Source organism: Daphnia carinata, chromosome 5 (genome assembly GCF_022539665.2).
Source record: "Daphnia carinata strain CSIRO-1 chromosome 5, CSIRO_AGI_Dcar_HiC_V3, whole genome shotgun sequence".
Classification (NCBI taxonomy): domain Eukaryota; kingdom Metazoa; phylum Arthropoda; class Branchiopoda; order Diplostraca; family Daphniidae; genus Daphnia; species Daphnia carinata.
In genome coordinates this window covers 7,630,489-7,638,062 of record NC_081335.1, presented here as the reverse complement: position 1 = coordinate 7,638,062, position 7,574 = coordinate 7,630,489, and the positions used below count along the sequence as shown (strand labels likewise).

General features: G+C 39.8%; 1 long non-coding RNA gene across 4 annotated transcripts; it reads right to left on the bottom strand.

Moving 5' to 3' along the window:
- Positions 1-797: 797 nt before the first annotated feature.
- On the bottom strand, positions 798-3,637 carry LOC130702844 (uncharacterized). 4 transcript variants are annotated; one of them, XR_009420979.1, is made up of 7 exons: positions 3,520-3,637; positions 2,569-3,448; positions 2,357-2,509; positions 2,124-2,298; positions 1,685-2,047; positions 1,318-1,489; positions 798-1,220 (listed from the first exon to the last, which is right to left on the bottom strand). It is a non-coding gene; the product is annotated as an uncharacterized LOC130702844 (long non-coding RNA). The 4 variants fall into 4 exon arrangements; XR_009420977.1 differs by having other exon boundaries at positions 1,685-2,298; positions 2,569-2,730; positions 2,801-3,448; XR_009420978.1 differs by having other exon boundaries at positions 1,685-2,298; positions 2,569-3,280; positions 3,345-3,448.
- Positions 3,638-7,574: the final 3,937 nt, after the last annotated feature.

Below are 7,574 nucleotides of genomic sequence, written 5' to 3'. Positions count from 1 at the left end.
TTGGTATGAGAGACGACAACAGCCCATTGTATACCGGAGGAATCCACTTTGCTGTTATATATGCCCCTCAGAGACACCATTCATTCCTATCTAGAACTATCCTAAACGTGGATAAGAATGTGGATATTCGAGATCCGCTAGCTATCACGTTCAGCGAGGATGACGAGGTAATAAAGGATTTTGAATCTGCACTGGAAGTTCAAAAGATAGAGTTGGTTACTGGTGACCTTCAAGACCTCTACAACTTGAGCTATGAGAGTAGCATTTCTTGGGACATTCGAGCATCCAGCCTTCTTTACTTGATGTTCCCCTATATCAGGAGAGAGGTTGAGGAAAGGGGAATCATTACGCCTTATAAGACATTCATCAAACAACACAATCTCACTTGTCGATCTCGCATCACCCCTACAGACACCGATAAAGGGGAGAAGTTACTAGTTGCAGCTCTTGTCGTTGGACTATTCCACTCATTCACTAGAGAAGACAAAGTGAAGACACAAATATTTAGACGTGCTCAAGCTGTAGTAGCCGCCATCCATGCGTCTCCCATAACCCAACAAGCCATACAGGTATATCGATGGGGTGGGGCTAGTGGGCAAAGTTACAATACTGAACACTCTGTGAAATTATTTACCCCTATACCGGAAAAACAAGTTTCCACGATGCCCTATATACGTATTTTTACTCGCTCGCATTCATCTGCAGCTGTTGAGAAGCCGACGAGAGATCGTGGACCTTTTTACATTTTGTTTACACATTACTCTACATCACCCCATACACACAAGGTAAACACGGAATAAAATTTGACTTTTTACTTAACACATGCACACTTACACCGATTTAAAACAAAATGTCCGCCAGAAATAATAAAATGGAAGTCACTACAATGCCCGCATGACAGGCTTTGCTATCTAAAGTTCTACTATGCTACTATTTATCCATTTCTGACAAGAGTAGCGGAGCAGAAAATTTGAAAGCAAAGCATCCCATCTGAGCATTTATCAGAGACTGAGAAGCAGCAACCCAATTTCGAGAACAGCCAAGAACAACCAATGCAACACACCTCTGGAGCGACTGGAACAGCAATACGTGCTGCAATGGTTATCTGCCAGACGAATTCTCTTAAAGCGATTCCTATTGGTTGAAGGGGCGTTTTACTCATAAAAAGAGGGTGTATTCCTATATCACCAATCCTAGCATTCTAGAAGGACTGGTACAGACTTCAAAAGAAAAGTTCGTTTTTAAAAAATGTCTGCAGAAGGCCTTAATGACACACACGTGTGCAGTATCTATATATAAAGCTTTGACATTGAATACCTCCTGAGACTAGACTTCCAGGAACGTAAAGCATGGACGTTCCATGTCGTATAGTCGTTAAACGGCTGCTCTGACCTTGTCTGAAACAGGAGGGAAGGCTTTCATTTCAGAAAGCACAAATTCCCTTTGGACTTTTCTATGCTTTAACTCTTGGCAAGCCTTACCAGGCAACCTATGGCAGTAATAAAAGTTGTTAATTTGTAGTAAAAATTGGCTAGCAGCATAAAGCACAACCGGAAAATATAAAGTTATCAGAGCTTAACTAATTAAACTGAAACACTGGAAAAATAGAATCTTGAAAATTCACGAGTGTGTTAAAGATTAACGTGTTACTAAATGCTTACTCACATGTAGGATGAAAACTTACCGGATGGACAGGCCATAATTTCGACTTAATGATAAGTACGTTTCTTTCGCTTCATTTTTTGTACAAGGTTTTGAATATTTTAGAATCCGTTGGCAATAGCCACACTTAAAACTTGCTCGCCATGTTTTTCAACGAAAGCTTCCCTGATGTCCAAGTTTTTTAGTGGCTGAAACTTACCATGTCCCTGTATCTTGCCGTAAAGCTCCTTGGCAGCAAAACGTAGAACATGTTTTGCATAACCTCCTTAACCAGATCCAGACGGTATGCTCCATAATGTATCCATTGTACCACCCAGAGAATCAACTTGAGATAGACTTAAGTCAACGAATTCAACAGCTAATTCTTCCAGTATCTGCTCGATTTCTACGGGAGTTATAACAAAGTTGACATCTTTGCTTTGTTGGTCGTCGTGAAAAAAGTCACTTCTCGAAGCCTCTACTTTTTTATCGAAGCATGGCATAATCATGGCGACAGCCAGAGGAGAGGCACTCGTTTGAAGTTCGTTGGGCAGTACATCTATCATAAAGACGCCCGCTATTTGCTGCGGAGATTTGATCTCGCTAAGATGTGACAAAATCCAATTTCCATGAGTTTTGTCGGCGAAGCATTCCAGCCTTGACGTAAAAGAAATGTCAGTAAATCTAACATAACATTAGAGCAGAGCTATGGTACCAGGGCAAGCAAATGCAAGTACGGGTATCGATGTTGAATTAGTTGATTGTTCTCTGTAACGATGAACAAAGTCCTGGCCACACTCAACTAAACACAGGTCTGAAAATGATTCCACATCAAATACTTTTGACGCGGCCAGTTGCCTAAAAAGAGCTACATCCCATTAGATCATTTTTCAGTCTTGGACAATAATCTAAGAGATAGAAAGATACTTGAAAGTTTGGCTCTTGCTTCTTCAGGGGGTATTTGAAACTTGTTTGCAAATAAAAGAATAAGTTGGCATGGGAGTCCCACTACAATTTTAAGAAAGAATCTGCTAGGTGATGATAGCTCAATGGCTTATTTGCATAGCTTCAGGAACTCCATATGGTTTTCTTGGCCAATCAAAACACTCCCACCGATGTTATACAACCATTATAATTACTATAGTATTATTACACCTACCAATTTGATTCTGCTCATCATTAAAACCACCTGCACGCCAAACAGTCGTTAAGTGTTATTTGTGCTTTTTGTAATTTCCAGGTCTTCCTTCCTTAAGAAAACATGGAAAGTAATATTTTTTATTCCAGTTTTCTGTTGAAGATCAAGCAGAAATGTATGCTAAACCATTATTAAATTATGAAAGCTAATACATGAATTGCCAAATCATAAACCCAATCTGCACCTGTTACTTATTTTTACAAGAGAAAAATATTAAATTCAATGTAGATAAATTAAAATGTATCCTAAAATGTCCTATAATAATGGAATTTGTCTAACTGCACGTAGCCCAGAATTTAGGTGAATGAATACTCTTTGGAGGTGTTGGTCTCCTTTCTACCTTCATGGGAGTTTGATAAATTGCTCAAATTAGATAATCTAGTTGATGGAAACCTGTGACATAACCAAACTCTTTACGGTTGACCAGAATATTGGTGTCATCTCACATAAAAATAGATTAACTGGGTACATTAAACTGCTAAAAATAAAATTATATGAATTCCACCTTGTTAAATTGCGTGTAAGAGCCATCATCCCCAATTTGGATTTTGGCACTTCCTGAAGATGTAACTTGTCTAGCATTTTGTGTTTTAGCTGTCTTAATGCACTCTTAAATAAATAAAGTTGAATTATTTCTTTCAGGTATTTGAACCATTTTTGTCTCATATTTGAAAATATACTTGTGATGGAGTTATGAAGTCATCCAAGTCTGTCAACTGTATAACACTGCTAAAACTTGAACTGGCCATGCTGGTGTGATAGTTTATTGTTGTTCAGCTTCTCTGGCTGGCGTTGCTCATTTGTTTTTTCGCATGCTGTTTAGTATATGTTTGCTACAAGATCCACAACTAGAGCTGTCGCGTGGACCTTCGGCAAGATGGAGAGGGAGGAGAATGCTGTTGCAACTTGAACGCAACTCCATATATCTAATGCATGAGTTCATCTAAGAAAGAGAAAACAGGGTCGTCTGCCGTTTGATAATCTTACCAAGATGCATGCACATGCGATCGTAGTTAAAGCTAAGGTTTTTTTTATTGCCTCAGAATAATCTGTCGGTTTTAACGGAAGACCAACTTCTCAGAATATTGAACAGTTTCTCAAAAACGGGCACAAGCTAAATAGAACAAATGATCACAATTCTTCGTGCGTAAACATTTAGTTTGCAATTTGAGCACAGCGACTCCGATCAGCGATAAAACAGAGTAGTCCTAAACGGCAGTCATCGTCGCAACCTTAAGACATTTTTGTATCTGCACCTGTGTAATAGTATCTGCATCGTAAACAGAGCAGAAATCGAGTTACTCCTTTGTGTAATTTCATAGCAATGAGTAAGAAACCATACTTCTGAAATAGAACGTCATCAACCATCATCCGCTGGGAAAATTCACTCGTGCTATCTGGACTCAGATCAACGAAGTCGAATTCTTTGTTGGCGTGCTAGAGCTCGAACCAAACAGAATCCTCACATGGGCCGAACAAATTGGCTGCTGTCAAGTTGATGGCCCAAGTGGTAAAGTCGAGCACGGCCTGGCTTAAACGTCGTTAGCAAGTTATGCATGTCTAATAAACCAGGTGATATGTAGGATGCCTAACCGAAGTGGAGCGTCGTAAGCTAAGTTAAAGCAAAGTAGGCGTCTACCATCGATGGTGATCTCGACACCCAGAATTGAGGTCCGTAAACATTGTGAGACTTGGCACCAAAAAAGCCATGTTACTTGGTCGACTTGTGTTAAAGAGATCGTAAAAAATTTTGAATTCATTTATGTGTGTCCGTAAAACTGAGCTGCCACCGTCGATTCAAACCGATTAACATTCTTTGAAAACTGTCGACTAAATGTTGACCAGCATTCATTGTTTCCGGGTGGCCTAAGACTCATGATATGAATCTACATACACGAAGTGAAGTGTAACTTGTGCAATTTTAAAACTATATTAGAGCGATATGCAATGCTATCACCTTTTTGCCGGCATTTTCGGCATTTTGAAAGACATTATTTAACCAAACGAGACTGGAGGCAGCATACTGGAATTCGATATCCACAAGTCCACAAGTCTCCCGTGTCGCAACGATTTGTGTTTAACGATACAACACGAAGTCCAGGGCAAATGAAGGTAGTGTAGTAACCTCCATAACGGATGGTCAATGACACTTCATCCGGAAGTCATCGAGCCCCACTGTTGAGCTTCAACGTAGTACAACCAGGCAGTGTTGATGGCTCCGTTCGTTATATCAAGTTGCGCCAAACTGGAATATCGCATTTTGTCATAAAGATCGAAGCGACTGAAGTACTAGAATTTGCCTAAAATTGTGATAACATTTTTTTTTGCGTATCGGTCGGATGAGACTCGTGATTTCCAAGAGTGGCATACATCGGTGTTGACGGGAAATAGCGCTGGATCAAGTTCATTAAACGCTCCAAAATATAAATGTTGGCTTCTTTGCTAGTTGACCAGACGTTGTGTGCAACCAAGTCACCCGTCCATATAATATAAACAGAATCCTTCAAAGAACAAAGAACGATTACTATATGTCCGCAGAGTTAAACGCCCTTATCGCGACATATACCGCGTGCTTTTCTGCCATGTGAGCTATTGCTTGTTCTATGGTATACCAAGGTAAATCGCATTTTCGGTCACCCGAATATCCGGCAGCATCTGTAGCGTTGACCAAGTGTCCTGAATCAGCTCGACAACACAGAAAATCTTTACAAGTCACGTTCGATCCAGCAAGATATTCTGGATCCCAATGGAGATCAGCTACATGGAGCACTTTCATTGTAGGTGATCCTATCTGAATCCCACAGTAATATAGTACGATAACAATTTTGTTTGCAATGAAATTTTAGGAAATATGGTCATACCGATGGTGGGACAAATTGAGTTACAAGTGGTTTGTCTACAGAACTAGATGGAACCTTCCAGTTTGTGTTGTTGGGATGTGACAGAGAACAATTGTCAGCTTGTAGGTAAATCCCACATATATTACCGTGAATCACCAGTGAATTGGTATATATGTACCTTATGGCTGGCTATCAATAAAGCATCCATTAGACAGTTTAAATGTTTTTATGGCCTATTGTCTAACACAAAATGGATGTAAAAATATTACCATCATGATGAAGGCAGTACCTTTGCACACTTTTAAATTTAAAATGTTGAGTTCTTCACACCTCTGTCCAATCAGAAAAGAAATATCTCTATCGCTCATGCCATTCTTCAGACAATCAGTAACTTCTTCAACTAGCTGATTGTAAAGAGCACACTTGCTTCAGGATGGCAATTGCACTGGTACATCTGCGGAAGCAAAATTTCCAAAAAGCAATAGGTCACTTTAAGAATCATGAATTTCTTTAGTAGTTGTATACTTAAGGGAGTAGAAAAATCCAATAAGCATATAAGATAAAGGAAGGGTAACTGGATGTTGCTTACAAACAACATTCTATCAAAGTTTCAAAATGGGAAGAATCACTCGGAAGTGAAAAGATCCTCCCCACTGTCTCGTACTGTTAAGAGGTCGACAGTTGTGTAACTTGTTTACAAAAAAATTTGCAAACGTTGGAGACGGCTAGTTATTCCGCCTTCTACCAATGGAACTGTACAGCGGGAATACATTCCCCGAAGGAAGTTTGAAACGAATGATAATATCCTTTGTAGAAAGATGGACAGCTGAACAAAAGCTATTCACGAGTTTTCTGTTCTCTTGTGAGTGTCGTCTGCTAGGAGCATTGTTTTTCCAGTTTGGCCTAGCTTGGCTGCGTGAGCGCCATCTAACGTCGTAGACGGAGAGCGCAGAGACAAAGCCACTAGGTGGCTGAATTAGTGTACCGTCTTTTTTCGCCAATTTCCTCTGGAAAACAATTCGTCTGCTGTTTTAGGGCAAGTGGACCAATGGCAGAGCCGAAACGTCCCGTGGAGACGGCTCGCTTCTCAGAAGCACAAAATTCGCTCTGACCCCCAGAAAAAAAAATCACTCAAACACCCCGAAGAAAACACCCCGAAGAAAACACCCCGAAAAAAACACCCCGAAAAAAACACCCCGAAAAAAACACCCCCCAAAAAACACCCCCCAAAAAAAACACCCCCAAATAAGGTAGGGATAAGGCCTTACGTCAGAACTAACGTTCTTGCCTCAGGAATAAGAAATTCACTATCGTAACGTCTTGATGACATAAGAATTCTTTGGAAGGAATAGTTTTCATCCTGATAATTTGTTTTTAATAAATCAATTTATTTCAATTATCCTCGGACGACTCACCATAACAGTATGGCTAGACATAGGAATATTCGAACTATGAATTACGATGAAGGTATAATTGGCATAGTTTTAAGTGCCATGCATTGTTAACGCTTGTGTGCTAGAGTAAGATGGGTATGATGACGTCTTTGGCTATTCTGTTGAAGGTGATTATGCCTCCCTCCTAGCATGCGTAATTTTCACAAGTCAATATTTGATATTTTATTACAATTGTGCTGCTTAGAATGTTGCTAACCTATGGAGAACATTTCCTCTGTGACAGAAGTCGAGAACATTACATGTCTGCTTACATGCAATCAGACATACCAGACGAAGATGAACTGATTACATGTACATTCCAATATCCTGTACTGAAATTGTCTGTAAACAAAGAGTTGATAACTTTGTTATATTAGGAATCCAAAAATGGAAATGATGTTGGTGTGACTTCTAGAATACCCCCCTTAGGTGAATTAGAACAAGCACAATTGCCATGATCTT